At 40.0% G+C, this 18,348-nt stretch overlaps 1 long non-coding RNA gene and 1 other non-coding gene across 4 annotated transcripts in view; both read right to left on the reverse strand.

The window, feature by feature from the left end:
- LOC131274799 (uncharacterized) overlaps positions 1–18,348 on the reverse strand; it is a 181,993-nt gene that overhangs the window by 140,774 nt on the left and 22,871 nt on the right. For all 3 annotated transcript variants that reach the window (XR_009182090.2, XR_009182089.2, XR_009182091.2), the window contains exon 2: positions 885–924. This is a non-coding gene — a long non-coding RNA (uncharacterized lncRNA). The remainder of the gene's footprint in view (positions 1–884; positions 925–18,348) is intronic.
- On the reverse strand, positions 9,445–9,606 carry LOC111764592 (U1 spliceosomal RNA). The gene has a single exon (XR_002797168.2). It is a non-coding gene; the product is annotated as a U1 spliceosomal RNA (small nuclear RNA).

Raw genomic sequence — 18,348 nt, forward strand, 5'->3', positions numbered from 1 at the left:
CCACCAGAAATGTGGACAGGGACCAAGAACATTTCCAAATTGGGGTACACAATTCAGTCTCCCACATTGCCTGATTTTCACTTTAGTGCTACCATTACTAGCTATATGCCCTTTGGCAATATGTAAAATACTAGTAGTTTATCCTCCATAGGGATATTATGAAGATTAAATGAGACATTTCTCTTAAGTGTGTAGCAAAGGATAAAAACTAAATAAATGTTAGCAAATAAAATTAAAATTAATTACTCTTTTCTTTCTTCCTATTACTTCTTAAATGTTGGTATTTTCCAAGGTTTACCCTAAGTTATCTACTTTTATCATTCTATATACCCTTAAAGGGTAATCTTGTTTTAAGATGCCACTTATGCTAAAGACTAACAAATTTTTATCTCTGGTTGAGATCTTTTTCACTTACTACATTTTTCATGAAGGAAAGAAATAGAGACCAGAGAGGCATAAAGTGCTACAGGATATCCACATTGCAGTTAATTTTGCACCTTAGACTTTTTTTAAAAAAAACCTTTGTAATAATTTGTGCCAGTGATACTGAACATTTTTGCAACATACAGAGATTTTCTTGTTATTTTGCAACAAATTTTTAAAGGACCTAATTGCCTTTAAGATAAATTCTAAATTTTCCTTTCACAAAAAGACAAGTGTTTCCAATTTGCTGACCTTTTCCATACTAAGTGGGTGTTAGCATCATACTTCTTGGTTACTTTTTCTTTTTCAAAGAAACATTTATTGCCCTTTTGAGTAAAGGTGATTTTTTTAACAATATGTAAGAAAGTAGCAACCTTTAAAAATAAATATTTTGTGGAAAGAGAGTTTTAAAGATGAATGTTTATGGGGAGCAGATGTGACTCAAGCAGCTGAGCACCCACCTGTCACATGAGAGGTCCTAGGTTTGGTTCCCCGTGCCTCCTGAAAAACAAAAACAGGCAACAAATGAAAAAACCAACTCAAGGAGGCTGGTTGAGCAACAGTTTCCCACATAAGAGGTCCCAGGTTCAGTGCCCAGCCCCCAGTTCCTCCAACACACACAAACACACAAAGTATGTATGGGGAGCGAGTGTAGTTCAGTGGTTTGAGGACCTGCTTCCTGTGTACAAGGTCTGGGTTTGCTCCCCAGGACCTTCTTTTAAAAATCTGTCTATCTATCTATCTATCTATCTATCTATCTATCTATCTATCTATCTATCTATCTATCTATCTATCTATCACCATTATTCCATGGTTAGATGATTTTATTTTCTGAAAACAATGCCTGTGGTTTGGACTTCTGGTCCAAATAGCTATATGTGTAAGTGGAGGGCTGGAATGTGTACATGGTCCCTGTAGATCAGTCTGCTCTGGAGGAGTAAGAATAGAATATTATATCAATCTTTTGAGTATACATAACAACTGAAACTTGCTGAACTAAAAAAACAAAAAAAGGTAATTTATTGGCTCAATCATTCAAGAACTCATAAAACATTTACTGAGTATCTACTATGTTTGATACCCTTCTCACATATCAAAAAATCCAGAGATGGATAAGACTTCATTTGAATCCATTTGCTCAAATAATGCCTTTAGATGCCTATCACTTCCATCTTCCAGCTTTTCATTATGGTGGTTTTATTCCTAAGCAGGTAAAGAAGGCCGGGAACAACTCTGAGGTTACATTCCATCAGTTTACTTCACCCAGTGGAAAATTAACTGTTTCTCTAATAGATTTAGGAAAAGTCTCAGGGTTGAGATTAATTATATGACCAAAGTTGAACCAGTCACTATGACTGTAGCTAGATATAGGCCTGGCTTATACATCAAGGCCTAAAGTCAGGATGGTGGGGTCAGCCCCATATGAATCACTCAGACTAAGAATGAGAAGGGATGGTTCTCCAAAAGTAAACTGAGTTGTGGTTTGGACTGTGTCCAACTTATTTAGTCTGAAATTCATTTATTAGAATTTTTCTTCCTATAAGGTTCTGTATTAGAGTTGGCCCAAAATGGATCTTATGGGAAGGCAGAAGTGAAGCAGTGGCCATTATCTCTGAGGATTGTCCTAGTGAAATGTGGTGACAAACAGACACAGAGGTGCCTGGTAAGTTCCAGATTGTCCTCACTTTCCTTCACTTCACTTCCAGTTATCTTCCTATCTGCTAAACCTGCTGACTAACAATAGCCCCAGACCTGCCATAGGTACTTGGCTGTGAACCCACAGAGGCAGTAACTCACAGCGGCAACAGCTTTCCTTTTGCAGTCCCACTTAAGCAGCTATATGTGCTTAACTTTTCAGATTAACTAGTTGGTGATGTCTTCTCTGTTCCTCTGACTACCCCTTTCAAATCTTTACTTCTTCAACTCCTACTGAGGTTGTAAAAGGTTTAAATTCTATGATAAATCCCTTAACTCATAAGATTTATTACATCTGATTCTTAACTGATCCTCTTATTAGTAACAGAAATGGATTCAGGGTAACTGAACCATGATGATGGGATTTTAGAACTGGTTCTCTGATGTGCCTAAATTTAAACACATTATGACACTGTTGCCATTAGTAAAATGAAAGTCCATGATATGAAGTGGCAAAACAATTAAATTATAATCAATAGTCACCAGCAATCAAGTGCCATTGTTCATTTTAGAGGAAAGAAAAATAATGGAGTTTGCTTCTTGGTGCACTGTAGAACTTGAAGAAAGGCAATAATGAGCTCAAAACTTTAAATTGCCAGACCTAGATCCAGGTAAGCAACCAGATGGACTCTTGGACTGTCCTAAAAGAAACCTTGCTCTGTTTTAGCTGCAGCATGTCAGGATTTTTATACCAAGCCTAAAGTTTAATCATGTGGAAGGCTAAGTTACACCAAAATTTGAATATATAGCATCATAGGCCATCAAATTTACAGACTTGATTAGGAAGGAGTGACAGAACTGGGGTAGGATCTTAAGGAAGATTCCAACGAGGCTAAGAACATTGAGCCTCCACATTTTGCCAAGCATTTTTATAGTAGAAATAGAAATAGTGTTTTGTGTTCTGCCTATGTAAATTACTTTTCCCTTGTCTGAAAAACTAGTAATGATTTTATCTGGTTTGCCTTGTAGGGTCCAGTGGTCTGGGGCATGTCAAGGTGTGATGATAAGTTCATGTATCAACCTAGCTAAGTTATGATGTCTAGTTGTTTGCCAAGGAAGCACTGGCCTGATTGTTACTATGAAGGTATTTTGTAGATAGATTTGCTTTTATAGTCAGTTGATTACATTTGTGGCTCATTGCATTTACAATCAACAAGGGAGACTGGCCTCAGCAATGAGGAAAGTCTCCTAATCCAATCAGTTAGAAGTCTTTAAAAGCCAAAACTGAGAATTTCAGAATTCAGAAAGAATTTCTGCCTCTACTTCAGGCAGCCCACTTTGCCTGGGGAATTAAACTAAATTATACCTCTCTCAATTCCAGCCTCTGGCCTGCCCTATAGAATTTGGACTTGCCAATTCCCATTCTCCTCACAGTATGCAATTCCTGTAACAAAACTCTCTTTCTCTCTCTTTCTCTCTTTCTCTCTTTCTCTCTCTCTCTCTCTTTCTCTCTCTCTCTCTCCTTCCCTCATATTTTAAATACCTAAAAATGAGACAGTGGCTTTGGAACTGAGTAATGGGTAGATGCTGGAAGATATTGAGGTACTTGACAGGAAAAGTCTAGATAATTTTGAAGAGACTGTTGGTAGAGGTATGGATATTAAAGATCTTTCTTGTGAGGGCTCAAAAATAAGAGCTGTGGAGAAAGTTTCTATTATTTTATTTTATTTTTTTAAGATTTTATTTTTTCTATTTATTTCTCTCCCCTTCCCCACCCCCCGCCCCAGTTGTCTGTTGTCTGTATCCATTTGCTGTGTGTTCTTCTTTTTTATCCACTTCTGTTGTTGTCAGTGGCATGGGAATCTGTTTCTTTTTGTTGCGTCATCTTGCTGTGTCAACTCTCCATGTGTGCAGCACCATTCCTGGGCAAGCTGCACTTTCTTTCGCACTGGATGGCTCTCCTTACGGGGCACACTCTTTGCACGTGAGGTTCCCCTACACAGGGGGCACCCCTGCGTGGCACAGCACTCCTTGCGTGCATCAGCACTGCGCATGGGCCAGCTCCACACGGGTCAAGGAGGCCCAGGGTTTGAACCATGGCCCTCCCATGTGGTAGACGGATGCCCTATCCACTGGACCAAGTCCACTTCCCTCTATTACTTTAGAAATAATTCATCAGGAATATTAAAGACCTTAGAAAGAAATAATAAATGTGATATTAGAAACTGGAAGAAAAGTAATCCTTGATATAAAGTAGTAGAGATCTTGGCAAAGTTGTGTTCTGATGTGAGATGGAAGGCAGAACTTGTAAGCGATTAAACTGGATATTTAGCTGAGATTTCCAAGCTACTAGTGGAAGGTGTGGCCTTGTTTCTCCTTAATGCATATTGTGAAATGACAGAGGAAAAAGATAAACTGAGAAGTGAATTCTTAAGTGCAAAGGAACCAGTAATTGATGATTTAGAAAATTCTCAGTCTACCTGGATAGTGTGCTCTGAGACTAGAGCCAAAATTGGCCCTAACAGGGCCCATCCTGAGCTTCTGGGAGGTGAATTCCTGGAGAACAGGATGTCATGTGAAGGTTTTCCAGACAAACCTTTGCTAAGGAGACTAGGCATATGACTCTTGGATCCAGCAGGCTATCATAGAGGAAGCCAGGATTTTGTTTGGAATGTTTCTGTGGAAATTCGTTTTGTCTGATGGTTTGGACCCCATTGAGCTACATGCAAAACCCATAAGGTTTTGGGAATATTTTATGAACAGAAGCATTGCCAGCCTAGAATGATAGGGTCAGAGATAGGATGACATAAAGAAAGAATGATATCAAGGCAAAATCATGGAAGCAGAGTTCTGGACTGAAGAGATCTTAAGTCAAGAGAGAGTGGCTTCCACCCAGGTATTTAGAGGGGGTGGGCTTTCTACCGCAGTGTATGAAGAAAATTCAGCTACCACCCCAATATTTGGAAAAGGTGGGGTTACATCCCTTTCAGATCTTGACTGCCACTCCAGTGCCTGGAAAGGGTGGATACTAAGCCCCTGAGTATGGGGAGAGCAAAACCACTAGCCAGGTGCTTGCAAGGGGTGGGGCTGTTGCTCCAGCAGGCAGAGAAAACAAAGCATCAATCCACAGATGACTCTTAGACCCTGAAATCAAATGGAGTTTGATTTCTGAGTTCTGGACTTAGTTGGGACCCATGACCCCAGTTTTCCTTCTAATTTCTCAATTCTAGAATGGGAATGACTATCTTAAGCCTCATTGTATTTTGAAAGCAGATCATTTGTTTTCTAGGTTTCACAGGTCCACAGGTGAAGAACAATTTTGCCCCAGGATAGACTACAACCATAAGTGATGTTGATTAGACTTTATACTTAGAGTTATTACTGAAATTACTTAAATGTTTTGGGATATTGGGATGGGATAAATGTATTTGCATTTGGGAAGAACATGTATTGTTGTAGTCTAGAGGGAAGACTGTGGTAGATTGAATTATGTACCCTCTCAAAAGATATAACCTTTTTTTTTTAAGATTTATTTTATTTATTTCTCTCCCTATCCCCCTCCCCCCCTCTCATTTTCTGCTGTGTCCATTCACTATGTGTTCTTCTGTGTCTGTTTACATTCTTGTCATGCAGCACCAGGAAACTGTCGCTTTTTTTGTTGCGTCATCTTGCTGCATCAGCTCTCTGTGTGTGTAGCGCCACTCCTGGGCAGGCTGCACTTTATTCACACGGGGCAGCTCTCCTTGCACATGGGGCACCCATACTCAGGGGACACCCCTGTGTGGCACAGCACTCCTTAAGCACAGCAGCACTGCACTTGGGCCAGCTCACCACACAGGTCAGGAGGCCCTGAGTAATGAACCCTGGTCCCTCCATATGGTAGGTGGATGCTCTATCAGTGGAGCCACAACCGCTTCCCAAAAGACATAATCTTAATCCCTGTTCCTATGCATATGAATTTATCTGTAAATAGGATCTTTTTAAGATATTATTTTTAGTTAAGATTTGGTCAACTGAATCAAGATTGGCCTTAATCCATATTACTCAAAGCCTTATAAAGAACTGGAAGCGAGAAGTCAGAGAAGATCACAGAAAGATGCTGGAAGTCAGCAGAAACTGGAAGAGCAGATATAAGGAGGGAGAGATTGCCATATGATGGGAAGCAGAGATGCAAGCCAAGGAACCTCAAGGATTACAGCAAGGAAGCACCAGAATATTACAGAATTTGGGGCGAAAGCATGGCCTTATTGATGTCTTCATTTTGGACTTCTGGTTTTTGAAACCATGACACTATAAATTTTGTTGTTAAACCAATGCATTATATGGTGTTTATCATAGAATTATGACAAACTAAGACACAAGGTGCCGGCGGGTGGAGAGGAGCCGCTGGAGGCCTCTGCGACTTCTCTCGGTGGCTCCGAGGTATGGAGGGCGCGCGAGTTTCAGGAAGAAATCGCGGAGACAGGCTGGTGGCACAAGTCTGGTTTATTGCAGAAGGGGATACGGTTTTATAGGGTTAGGGACTGCGTGGAGAGATTTGATAGGTGCGGGCGGGTACTGCTTTCTGATAGGTGATTGTAAGCGGTTGCTAGGCAGAGGGCTAGCTGAGAGGTTTGGAATAGGGGAGGGGGAAGGGGAAGTGAGAGCCGACCAGATGTTAGGCTAGGCGGGAGATAGCAGGAGGCACCCGTTATTGATATATCTTGCCCGGGTAGGCTGAGGGCGCTTCCCCCGTACCAGGCTGAGGGCGTGGTTGCCCATTCCAGCCACCCTGAACTGCGGCTTCAGGCTGTGCACACGCCTGCTGCCGGGCCGGCTTAGTAACGTTGGTTCGCACTCCCACAACAAGGTATCCCTTCCTAGGTAAAGGATAAATTGCTTTATCTGATTCCTCGTACCGGTAAGACAAAATGCCTACTGAGACTCTTTGGGTTTCAGAGGCAATATATGCACTTAGAAGCAACATTTGCATATATTACTCTGATGCATTTACTCGGTAATTTGAAAGACTCCTGCTTTGATGTGGATTCCAGAACAAGAAAAGTCTCAGCATCAGATCCAGTCTACTGCACAATCTGCTTTGCCGTTTGGGCCATATAACAAAACAGGCATGATCACGATTTTACTATCCTAGGTAGAAAGAAGCTGAATGGAACTTTTTGAAAGCCTCTGTAGAATTGTAGAACAAAGCTACATCTGTGACATACAATGGTGAGACAGGCTTAAGAATTTTAGAGCAAAACCTCTGCAGATGATTGTCCCTTTGAGAAACACCTTCTGTCCTTCTATTGGCCCTTCTAGAGACAGAAAGCTTGACCACAGGCTACCAAGTTTTCTTGTGAACTAAGCTGCCTATCATGAACTTAGACATTAAAGCTTAAAACAAAGAATGCACAACAGTAGTCATCAATTGGAAGTTCTGTATTTCAGATCGGCCTTGATAAACTCCAATAGACAGAAGCAAGTTGGATAAGCCTGGCTCCAACTCCAGCTACATTGTCTCTTCTCTCTTTCAAGTTGTGCTTAAGAATCCATGGAGAGTTTCCCATTATCAGCAGGCTAAGGAAGAGTACATTAGCCTGGTTTAAAGATGGTTCTGCATTATATACTAGCACAACCTGAAATTGGATGGCTACAAAACAATGACCCTATTCTGAGATGGCCCTAAAGAATGCTGGTGAAGGAAAATCCTCTCATGGGCAGAACTTCAAGTGGTATGTTTGATGATCCACTGTGTCTGGATTAAAGACTTGGACAGAAGCATGGATGTAAATTAATTCATGAGCAACTGCCAACATTTGGCTGGAAGGTCAGGGACATAGAAAGAACAGGATTGCAAGATTGGTGATAAGGCAGTCTGGGGTAGAGATACGTAAATGGAGTTCTCCAGATGGGCGAACTGTTAAGACATTTGTGTCCTACGCAAATGATCACCGAAGAACAACGTAAGCAAAGGAGAATCTTTATATAAAAAGGTGGAGGGAAGCTGATGTGGCTCATGTGATAGGACTTCTGCCTACCAGATGGGAGGACCTGGGTTCAATCCCTGGGGCCTCCTGGTGAAAAAGAAGAAGAGAAAGTGTGCCTGCACTGCAAGCCAGTGCCCACATGGTGAGCTGAGTGCCTATGTGGTGAGATGAGTGCCCACATGAGAGCCAGTGCCCAAGTGCTAAGCCCATGTGGTAAGCCAGTGCCCATGCAAGTGAGTCATGCAGCAAGATGATGATGCAACAAAAAAAGAGAGAGTCAAGGTGAAGTGCAGCAGAGACCAGAAACTGAGGTGGTACAATTGACAGGGAACCTCTCTCCACATCAGAGGTCCCCAGGATTGAATCCCTTTGAATCCTAGAAGAGAAAAAATGAGAAGACAAAAGGAGAAATAGATACAGAAGATGACGCAGACAGGAAAAACAGCAGGGCGGGGGATGGGGAGGGATAGGAGGGGAAGAAGGGGAAGTTGGGGAAAATAAATAAATCTTTTTAAAAAAAGATGGAAAAGTGACCCATTCTGTGGATGATAGGCTTTTCCCAGGTATCCCTGTCTTTCCCAAAGGACATTTGCACAAAATAGTCACATATACAGGAGTAAACGTTATGCAAAGACCCAGCAATATGAATTTCCACTTATCAAAACCATTTCAGTGAAACCAAGTGACCAACAGCAGAAATCAATACTGAATTCCTGATTTAGTACTATTCCCTGGAAGAACCAGCCAACATTGGTAGCAGGTCGATTATACTAGTATACTGCCATCATGGAAGAGTACAGTTTCTTTTACTGAACAAGCTATTGCTCCAGAAGTGTATTTGCTGTCCATAACTGCAATGCTTCTGCCAAAAACCCCACACCCCATGGACCTACAGAATGCCTTAATCATAGTATTCCACAGAATATTGCTTCCAACTAAGAAACTAATTTTACAGCAAATGAAGTGCAGCAGTGTGCTCATGCTTATTAAATTCCCTGGTCTTACCATGTTCCTCATCACCAGAAACAGGTGTCCTGATGGAATGGTAGAATGACTTTGTGCTTTGAAAGTTTGAAGTTTAAAAGTTATCTTTTAGAGCAATTAAAAGTTTATTTATCTTCACTTATCCCACTTCTTAATCTCTTTTTCACTTTTTTCTCATTGCAGTAATATACATATATGACATAAACTCTCTTAATTTTTTATGTAAACCCAAGTTTCTGGCATGTATAGTATTCCTTCTCCCTGAACAAATTTAATCTTTCTCATAAAGTTGTTCTATTGGCAATGAATTTCCTTAGGCTTACTGAGAAAGATTTTATTTCTTCTTCAATTTTGAAAGATACTTTTGCTGGGTATAGAATAATTCTGGGTTAATTTTTTTACTTTCAGTGCTTTTCTTTTTTTTTATTTGTCAGGGGGGAGTGCAAATGCAACCCCTCACCAACACAAATTATCCATTTGAGTTTCTCCCATGTGGAGAAATTGCAGGGGTCAGCATATCCCCAGTGATTTGGATCAGCCTTGCCCTGAGTAAACCACCTTCATGATCATGGTATCTTCCCTGTCAGGTAAAACCTTTCAGCACTTTAAAAATGTCACCCTATTGTCTTCTTGTGTGCATAGTTTTATAAGTTTCTAATAAGATGTCTATTGTAACTCTAATCCTTGTCCATCTGTGGGTAATGTGTTTTATTCTTTGTATGTCTTCAAGATTTTCTATTTGTCTCTGGATTGCAGCCAGTTGATTATGATTATTCTATGCCTAGGTTTCAGTGTTTGGTATTCATCCTGCTTGATGGTCTCTTGAGATTCTTGGATCTTTGATTTAATATCCATTAATAATTTTGGACAAATTTCTTCAAATATTTCCTCTGCCTTTGTTTTAGTTTCCAAGACCACTCAAGCAAATACCATGAAATAGGTTGGATTAAACAATGGGAATTTATTCACTTACAGTTTGAGACTGGGAAAAAATCCAAATCAATGTGTCACTGAGGCAATGCTTTCTTCCTAAAGACCAGCATTCCAGGACAGGTTGCTGGCAATCCATATACCATAGCAATGTATATGGTGGCATCTCCTGGTCTCTCCCTTCTCTTCCAGGTTCTGTTGAATTTCAGCTTCTTTCTCTTAGTCTCAATTTCATTCCACTATAAAGGACTCCAGTAATAGGAGTAAAACCATCTTAATTGGGTTGGGCCACACCATAACTGATGTAACCTCATCAAAAGGCCCTACTTAGAGATTCACACCCACAGGAATGGATTAAATTTAAGAACATATTTTTCTGGGATACATACAACTTAAAACCACCACAGCCATATTATCTGGGATTCTCATTATGTGTAAGAGATATCAAGTATCTCTCACATCTCTTGCATCTGGGTGTTCTCCTCTTTCTTTTTATTCTTTTTTCTCTTTGCATTTTAGTTTGGGCAATTTCTATTTTTTTAAACTTTATTTTTGTACATTTAATAATTGAAAATATGAACAACTAAAAACTAAAAAGAAAACAGTTGAATTAAAAACACGCATTTATCAGTTAAATGTACTGGATACATAAAATATTTTTTAAATGATGCAATATGTTACACAATGGAATTAGTTCATAGTAATGCAATCATACAGTATTTGTCCTTTTGTGTCTGGCTTGCTTTGCTCAACATAATGTCCTCCAGGTTCATCCATGGGCAATTTCTATTGGCCTATCTTCAGGTTTACTGATTGTTTCTTTACCTGTGTTGAATCTACTGGTGAGCCCATTAAAAGAAATAATTGCCCATTACTGGTTTTTATTGTTTTTTTAATTTGAATCATTTGGGCTTTTCTTTGCATTGCTCCCCATGGAGAATCTGTCTCTTCCAGATCTCCCAGCTGAATTCCACTCTTGGTTTTTAAGGCAATTATTTTTAGCATGGGGTGGGAGGTAGGAGTGGAGGACATTCTATGATGCTCAGTTAAGTCACAGCCTTCAATAGCTAATTTGAATTTGGGTCTTGGAGTATGGGCTTCATAAGTGTTCCTGTCTCTCCTGAAGATGTAGTACTAGACCAAGTACATATTTCTGCTCTCCTCCACTTTTGAAAATTTTGATTCCCATCCTCCCACTTTTGGGGTCTACTTGTCTGGAAGTCTTAATTCCCGAGGGAAGAATCCTTTATCATTGGACACAACATTGATTCCATTAGCTGTAAGTCATTTGGACTTTTTGGGTTCTTGCCAGTGAACCAACAGGCAAACAGGAAATTATTGTACTGGCTGAATGATTGATACTATTAAGAAGAAATTAGGTTGCTGCTACATAATGGGCTTTAGGAGAATTATGTCTGAAACACAGTAGATGGTCTAGGGATGCCTATTAGTATTCTTAATGGAATATTACAATCCAATAAAGTCAGGAATGTTAATGACACAGACCTTTCAGGGACAAGGTTTGGGTCATTCTATCAGGTAAGGAAACACAACCAGTGGAGGGTAATGGGAATATGTAATTGGTAGTAGAGGAAGAAAGTGACTAATTACAGAAATAAGGACCATAGTAATGAGGATTTCTTCTTTGCTTGATATATTTATTTTTCTTTTTTTCCTTCCATTTAGCTAATATCTAACATAAGGTATGCAAGTAAAGAGAAGTGTAATTCAGCTTTAAGACTAATTAACATCACCCAAAGTTGGATATACAGACTTTAAAATCATGTTTTTGGTTGTAGGAAGAATAGTTGGATAGTTGCATCATGTTAGGCAAAAGCACAATTTTATTATTGGTTTATTTAAATGTTAAATACACCTAAAAGTGGTATGTATGAATGCAAGGTTGAAAAGGGATGTATTTTGGAGTGTACTGTGTCAACTATGGTTACTATGAGATTATGTTTCCCATTCTGACGAATAGTGGTAAGAGGAAAATTCTTCCAATGGGCAGAATTTTGAGTGGTACGTTTGGTTGTCCACTTTGATTCTTGGAAGATAGAAGTGAAACAGCAGCATTCTTTTCTTCTTTTTAATTAGAGAAGCTGAGGGTTTACAGAAAAATCATGCATAAAATATAGGGTTCCCATATAACACCTATCATGATCCACCAACTTCAAAGTACCATCTCTACCTTGAGAGATGTGGGTGTCACTATCGACTAGACAGATCTCCTTCGACTTCTTCTAAGAAGAAAATTTTGCTCAAAGAAATGTCTCTTCCAGTTTAAGCAACTCCATTAATACTCATAGACTCATATTAGTCAGCCAAAGGGGTGCTAATGCAAAATACCAGAAATTGGTTGGTTTTTATAAAGGGTGTTTATTTGCGGCAGGAGCTTACAGATACCAGGCCATAAAGCATAAGTTGCTTCCCTCACCAAAGTCTATTTGGAGCAAGATGGCTGCCAATGTCTGCGAGGGTTCAGGCTCCCTGGGTTCTTATGTTCCTGGGGCTTGCTTTACTCTGGCTTCAAGGTTCCTTTCTTCCCAGGGCTTGCTTCTTCCTGGGTTCAGAGTTCCTCTCTTCCTGGGCCTGGCTTCTCTTTTCTCTGTGGGCTTACTTCCTGGGGCTCCAGCTTAAGGTTTCAGCATCAAACTCCAACATCAGAAACCCTCCTATCAAAAGCCCCAACTCTGTCCTTTGCCATGCCTTTTATCTATGAGTCTCCACCCACCAAGGGGTGGGGACTGAGTGGGGACTCCACACCCTAACGATGATTCAATAATGCCCAGGTACAGATCAGATTAAAAACACAATCCAATATTTCTTTTTGGAATTCATCAATTATATCAAACTGCTACACCTATCGTCTGATTAGTAGGAACTTTGTAATCAAAGATATTTATCCTTCAAAAATACAATTGTTTCTTTTAATAGGACAGTGTGAGCTCTGGTCTGTGCCACTGTTTGGATTGAGGTTTGGGGTAGTCCGAGAGCTTGGGCTTTGAGAAGGAAGGGGTCGGCTTCAACTTAATTAAGCTGCCTTCCTTTAGCTACTCAAGGTTGAACAGGTTCATGGAGGGAGGTGGAGATGAACTTTGCAAACCCACCACCATCCAAGATTCCTTCTACTCAACTTGTTAAGATGACATGGCTAGTGACTTCATGTAGGACAAAGGAATCAACCATTAATCAATAATGAATGTGTTCATGGTGCAGTAACACAGGTGCCTGTTCCCCCAAGCCACGGTTGGAAGTAGCTCTTTATAGTGATCAAGAGGAGGCCTTTACCTCATATTTGTTGAATGTAATATTTTTTAAAAATGAATTAAAAAAAAGAGGAGGACTTTATGCTCAGGATGTGTACCCAGTCCACCATGCGATTGGGATTGAAGTCCAGCACGCCCTCCCTGAAGCAGGTTCAAACTGTGGCAGCGACATGGAGTCCTATAGTGCACAGGTGCTCTTAGTCCGAACCGCTGCGTGGCTTCACCAAGGGGACTATGGCAACAGGAGCAGCAACTGGAGGACACTCTCCACAGAGACAACACCCATAATCCCCAGGAGCCCTGGCCTCGCTGCTCATCTCCCTCAGGTGCCCATGCCTTGTGCAGGGAGAAAAGAATAGGGCCCTAGCCCAAGCAAGGCCGACCCCTCCATGCTTCCCCACTGCTCCCTTACCCCTCACAGTCTTCCCTGCAGGGCTGGGGACTGGAGATGTGATACAGTGAGGTTCAAGCGCTGGGAGGGGCCTTGTGCCCATTTTTAAAATTGAGTTGTCTTTTTGTTGTTTAGTTGAAGGATTTCTTTATGTACTCTGGATATGAAACCCTTATGGGATATGTGGTTTCCAAATATTTTCTCCTGTTGTGTAGGTTGTCAGTTATTTTCATGATAAAGTACTTTGAGGTACAAAACATTTTTAATTTTGATGAGGTTCCATTTATCTATTTCTTCTTTTGTTGCTTGTGCTTTGAGTGTCACATCTAATAACACACTGCCTAACACAAGGTCCTGAAGATGTTTCCCTACTTTTTGTGTATGTGTGTGTAGAATTTTAAAGTTCTGGCTTCCCTTGTCCTTGATCCATTCTGAGATTATTTTTGTATTGTGTAAGGTAGGGGTCCACCTTCATTCTTTTGCAAATGAAGATCCAGTTTTCCTAGCACCTTTTGTTGGAGATTATGCTTTCCCAATTGAATAGGATTTGTTCCCTTGTCAGAAGTCAGTAGGCCAGAGATGCAACAGTTTAATGCTGAAATCTTGATTCTATTCCATTGTCTGTCCTTGTGCTTGTACCATTCTGTTTTGATTACTGTAGCTTTTTAAAGATTGGGAAGTGTGCATCCTTCAACTTTGTTGTTTTTCAAGATGGTTTTGGCTATTCAGGATCCCTTACCATATCAATTTGATGACTGGTTTTTCTATTTCTGCAAAGAAAGCTGTTGGAATTTTGATTGGAACTGTGTTGAATCTATAAATCATTTTGAGGAGAACTGATATCTTAACAATATTTAGTTTTCAATCCATGAACATAGAATGTCTTCCATTTATTTAGGTCTTATTTGATTTCTTTCAGCACTGACTTATGGTTTTGTGTACACAAGTCCTTTACTTCCTTAGTTAGACTTATTCCTAAATATTTGATTCTTTAGTTGCAATTGTAGATGGAGTTTTTTGTTGTAGTTGATTTCTTCTTCCAATTGTTCATTACTCAAGTACAAAAACACTACTGATTTTTGGGTATTGATCTTGAACCCCAATACTTTGCTGAATTCATTTTTAGCTCCAGGAGTATTGTTATGGATTTTTCAGGATTTTCTGTGTGTAGAATCATGTCATCTGTAAGTAGGGACAATTTTACTTTTTCCTTTCCAATTTGGATGCCTTTTATTTTTTTCTTGTCTACTTGCTCTGGCTAGAACTTCCAGTACAATGTTAACAAAAGTGGTGACAGTAAGCATCCCTGTCTTGTTCCTGATCTTAGAGGGAAATCCTTCACCATTAAGGAGGATGTTAGCAATGAGTTTTCACATATGCTGTATCATGTTGAGGAAGTTTCCTTCTATTCCTGTTTTCTAAGTGTATTTATCAAGAAGCAGCGGTGGATTTTAAAAAATTCCTTTTCTGCATTAATTGAGATAATCAGGTGTATTTTCCCCTTCATTCTCTTAATGTGGTTTACTACATTACTTGACTTTCTTATGTCAAGCCACCTTTGTATACCTGGGATAAGTCTCACTTGATAATGGTATATAATTCTTTTAGTATGCTTTTGGATTCAGTTTGTGGTATTTTGTTGAGGATTTCTGCATCTATATTCATAAGAGATTTGATTTGTAATTTTATTTTCTTGTGGTATCTTTATGTGGTTTTTGTATGAGGATGATGTTGACCTCAGAATGAATTAGAGAGTGTTCCCACCTCTTCAGTTTTTTGGAAGAGTTTGAGCAGGATGGTGTAGCATTACTTTCTGAAAGTCATCAGTCAGATACACTTCCAGGTTGTCCTTGCTCTACTGCACTTCCCTTGCTGTTCTGCTTCATGACTGATGACCCTTTTGATCAGCCCCAACCACTAAAAGACTCTTGTCTGTGGACCCATAGAGCTGGTACCTACATAAGAAGCAAGAGCTTCCCTTGTCAGTCCATCTTCATTGGCTAGACATTATTAGCTTATCAGATTGACTGGTGGATGGTTCCTTCATTTATCCTTCAACTACTCCTTATAATATTTTACTTCCAAATCTCTTACAGTTTTATAAGGTCTAATTCCTATACTGAATACCTTGTCCTATAACACATAATAGTGATTCTTCTCTTGAATGAACTGGAAATGATACTTCTCTTAACAGAAGAAGGAGGAATGATTGTGGACAGGCAAAACAACTGATATGAGCTAAAGAAACTTTTATTAGAAGAGACTATGGTCTGGTAAGTTTTAAAAAAATATTTCATTTATTTATCTCTCCTCAGCCCCTTGTTGTTTGCACTTGCTGTGTCTATTCATCTTGTTTCTTTAGGAGGCATTGAGAACCAAACCCTGGACCTCCAGTGTGGGAGGGAGGTGCCTAATTGTTTAAGCCACCTCTGTTCCCTGCTTTGCTGTGTATCTCGTTGTTTTTCTTCTTGTGTCTCTTGTTGCATCATCTTGTCATGTCAGCTCACTGCTTCTGCCTATTGCGCCTGCTCACCATCCTGTTTATCCTCTTTGGAGTCACTGGGAACCTCTGCCCCCTGCTTTGTTGAGTCTCTCATTATGTTTTCTTCTTGTGTCTTGTGTCATCTTGCCACACCTGCCTGTCGCACCAGCTCACTGTCTTCTTTAGGAGGCACTGGGAACCAAACCACGGACCTCCTGTGTGGTAGGCAGGAGCCTAATCACTTGAGCCACATCTGCTTCCCTCTGGTAAGTTCTGTGATGAACATTTGTGATTAAACCTTACTATCATAAAGACAGATTCAAATTCCCACTCTCATGTTTACAGATTATATTACCTTGCAAACTGAATGTTCTTTACTTTAAAATAGGGGTAATACTATTTAAAAGTATTGTTAGTATTATTACTACCATATAGTAAGTGTTTTTTTTGTCCTTTTTAAAACTACTTTTTCACTGAATATATAAATAAATTATTTTATATCCTCTTTAGCATCCTAAAAAAAAGAATTTTCTTGTTCTTTGTTCTTTTTATCTAGTTTGTTCCTTTCTTTCCTACTAACAAATGCAGGTCTTTGTTTTCTTAGAAAAAATATTAATTTAGATCTTATAGATTAAAGTTCCCCAACTAATGTGCCAAGGTACAATAATTTGCTGAGATTCATTGATATATCATGGTTTTAAAATGTGCAAATTCACTGACCCTCTTAGCTCTCAGTCAGGTTGGGTCTAGGTCAGCTAGAGACTGCATATCAGTTACTACTCTTCTTCCCAGGTCATGAGCATCCTCTTTCATTTACCACAGTGTTCCACACAAATGCAGTGTTGTCAATTCTTAATGTGCACTATGACTGAAAATACTATAATTTTACCAAAGGGAATTAGAGAGACTCCTCCTCATCCCACTTCCCACACCCCCCACCAAATATTTGCAGTTAAAGGAGAATAAGACTGCTTTTTGGAAATAATTTAATGTTCTAAAAGTGATGTTTATTAAAACACAGTTGATGAAAGCTGGGGTACAGAATTAGGTACAGGAGGCTCTGATGCCATTTCGGTGCTGTAGATATTTGGATTATGTCATTTTATTCTAGATATTTTATACTATGTTAAATTATTCTATATTCTTCAATTCAATAATCAGCAGTTAAGCAAGGGTACCACTTAATGTATTAAAAGAAAGAACTAGAGGGAAGTGGACTTGGCCCAATGGATAGGGTGTCCACCTACCACATAGGAGGCGCGTGATTTGCGCAAAGGAGTGCCCTGTCATGCAGGGGTGTCCCCCGTGTAGGGAAGCCCCATGCACAAGGAGTGCACCCTGTAAGGAGAGCCACCCAACGTGAAAGAAAATGCAGTCTGCCCAAGAATTGCCCCGCACACACGGAGAGCTGACACAACAAGATGACACAACAAAAAGAAACACAGATTCCCAGTGCCACTGATAAGGATAGAAGCAGTCACAGAAGAACACACAGTGAATGGACACAGAGAGCAGATGACCTGGGGGGGAAGGGGAGAGAAATTAAAAAAAGAGAGAGAAAAGAAAGAACTAAAAGACCCTGCTTTAATAAATTCCTCCAATGAAGTGGGTTACTGCTGCATCTATATTTTAGTGCAGTGCTATTATGCTGAATACTAAGGACAGTGAAAGAGTTCTGAAAGTTGCAATAAAAAAGCAATGTGTTGTGTACAATGGAGTCCCTATAAGATTAAGTCTCGCTTTCTCATTGAAAACCATAGAAGTAAGAAAGTAATGGGATGAAATAAAGTGTTGAAAGAAGATGATTGCCAACAAGAATTTTATATCCAGTCAGACTGTCTTTAATATATGAGGAAGAACTTAACAAAAGCTGAGGGAGTTCATCACCACTAGACCTTCACTGCCAGCAATGATAAAGGGAGTACTTCAGACTGAAAGGAAAAGAAAATAGAAAGTGGATCAATGCAACATAAAGAAATAAAGACCTGGGAAGTGGATTTGGCTCAATGGATAGAGTGTCTGCCTACCACATGGGAGGTCCAGGGTTCAAACCCAGGGCCTCCTGACCCATGTGGTGAGCTGGCCTATGTACAGTGCTGATGCATGCAAGGAGTGCCATGACACACAGGGGTGTCCCCCATGTAGGGGTGCCCCATGCTCAAGGAGTGCACCTCATAAAGAGAGCAGCCCTGCACGAAAAAAGTGCAGCCTGCCCAGGTGTGGCATCACACACATGGAGAGCTGACACAGCAAGATGATGCAACA

The sequence above is a fragment of the Dasypus novemcinctus genome, chromosome 20 (assembly GCF_030445035.2).
Source record: "Dasypus novemcinctus isolate mDasNov1 chromosome 20, mDasNov1.1.hap2, whole genome shotgun sequence".
Lineage (NCBI taxonomy): Eukaryota > Metazoa > Chordata > Mammalia > Cingulata > Dasypodidae > Dasypus > Dasypus novemcinctus.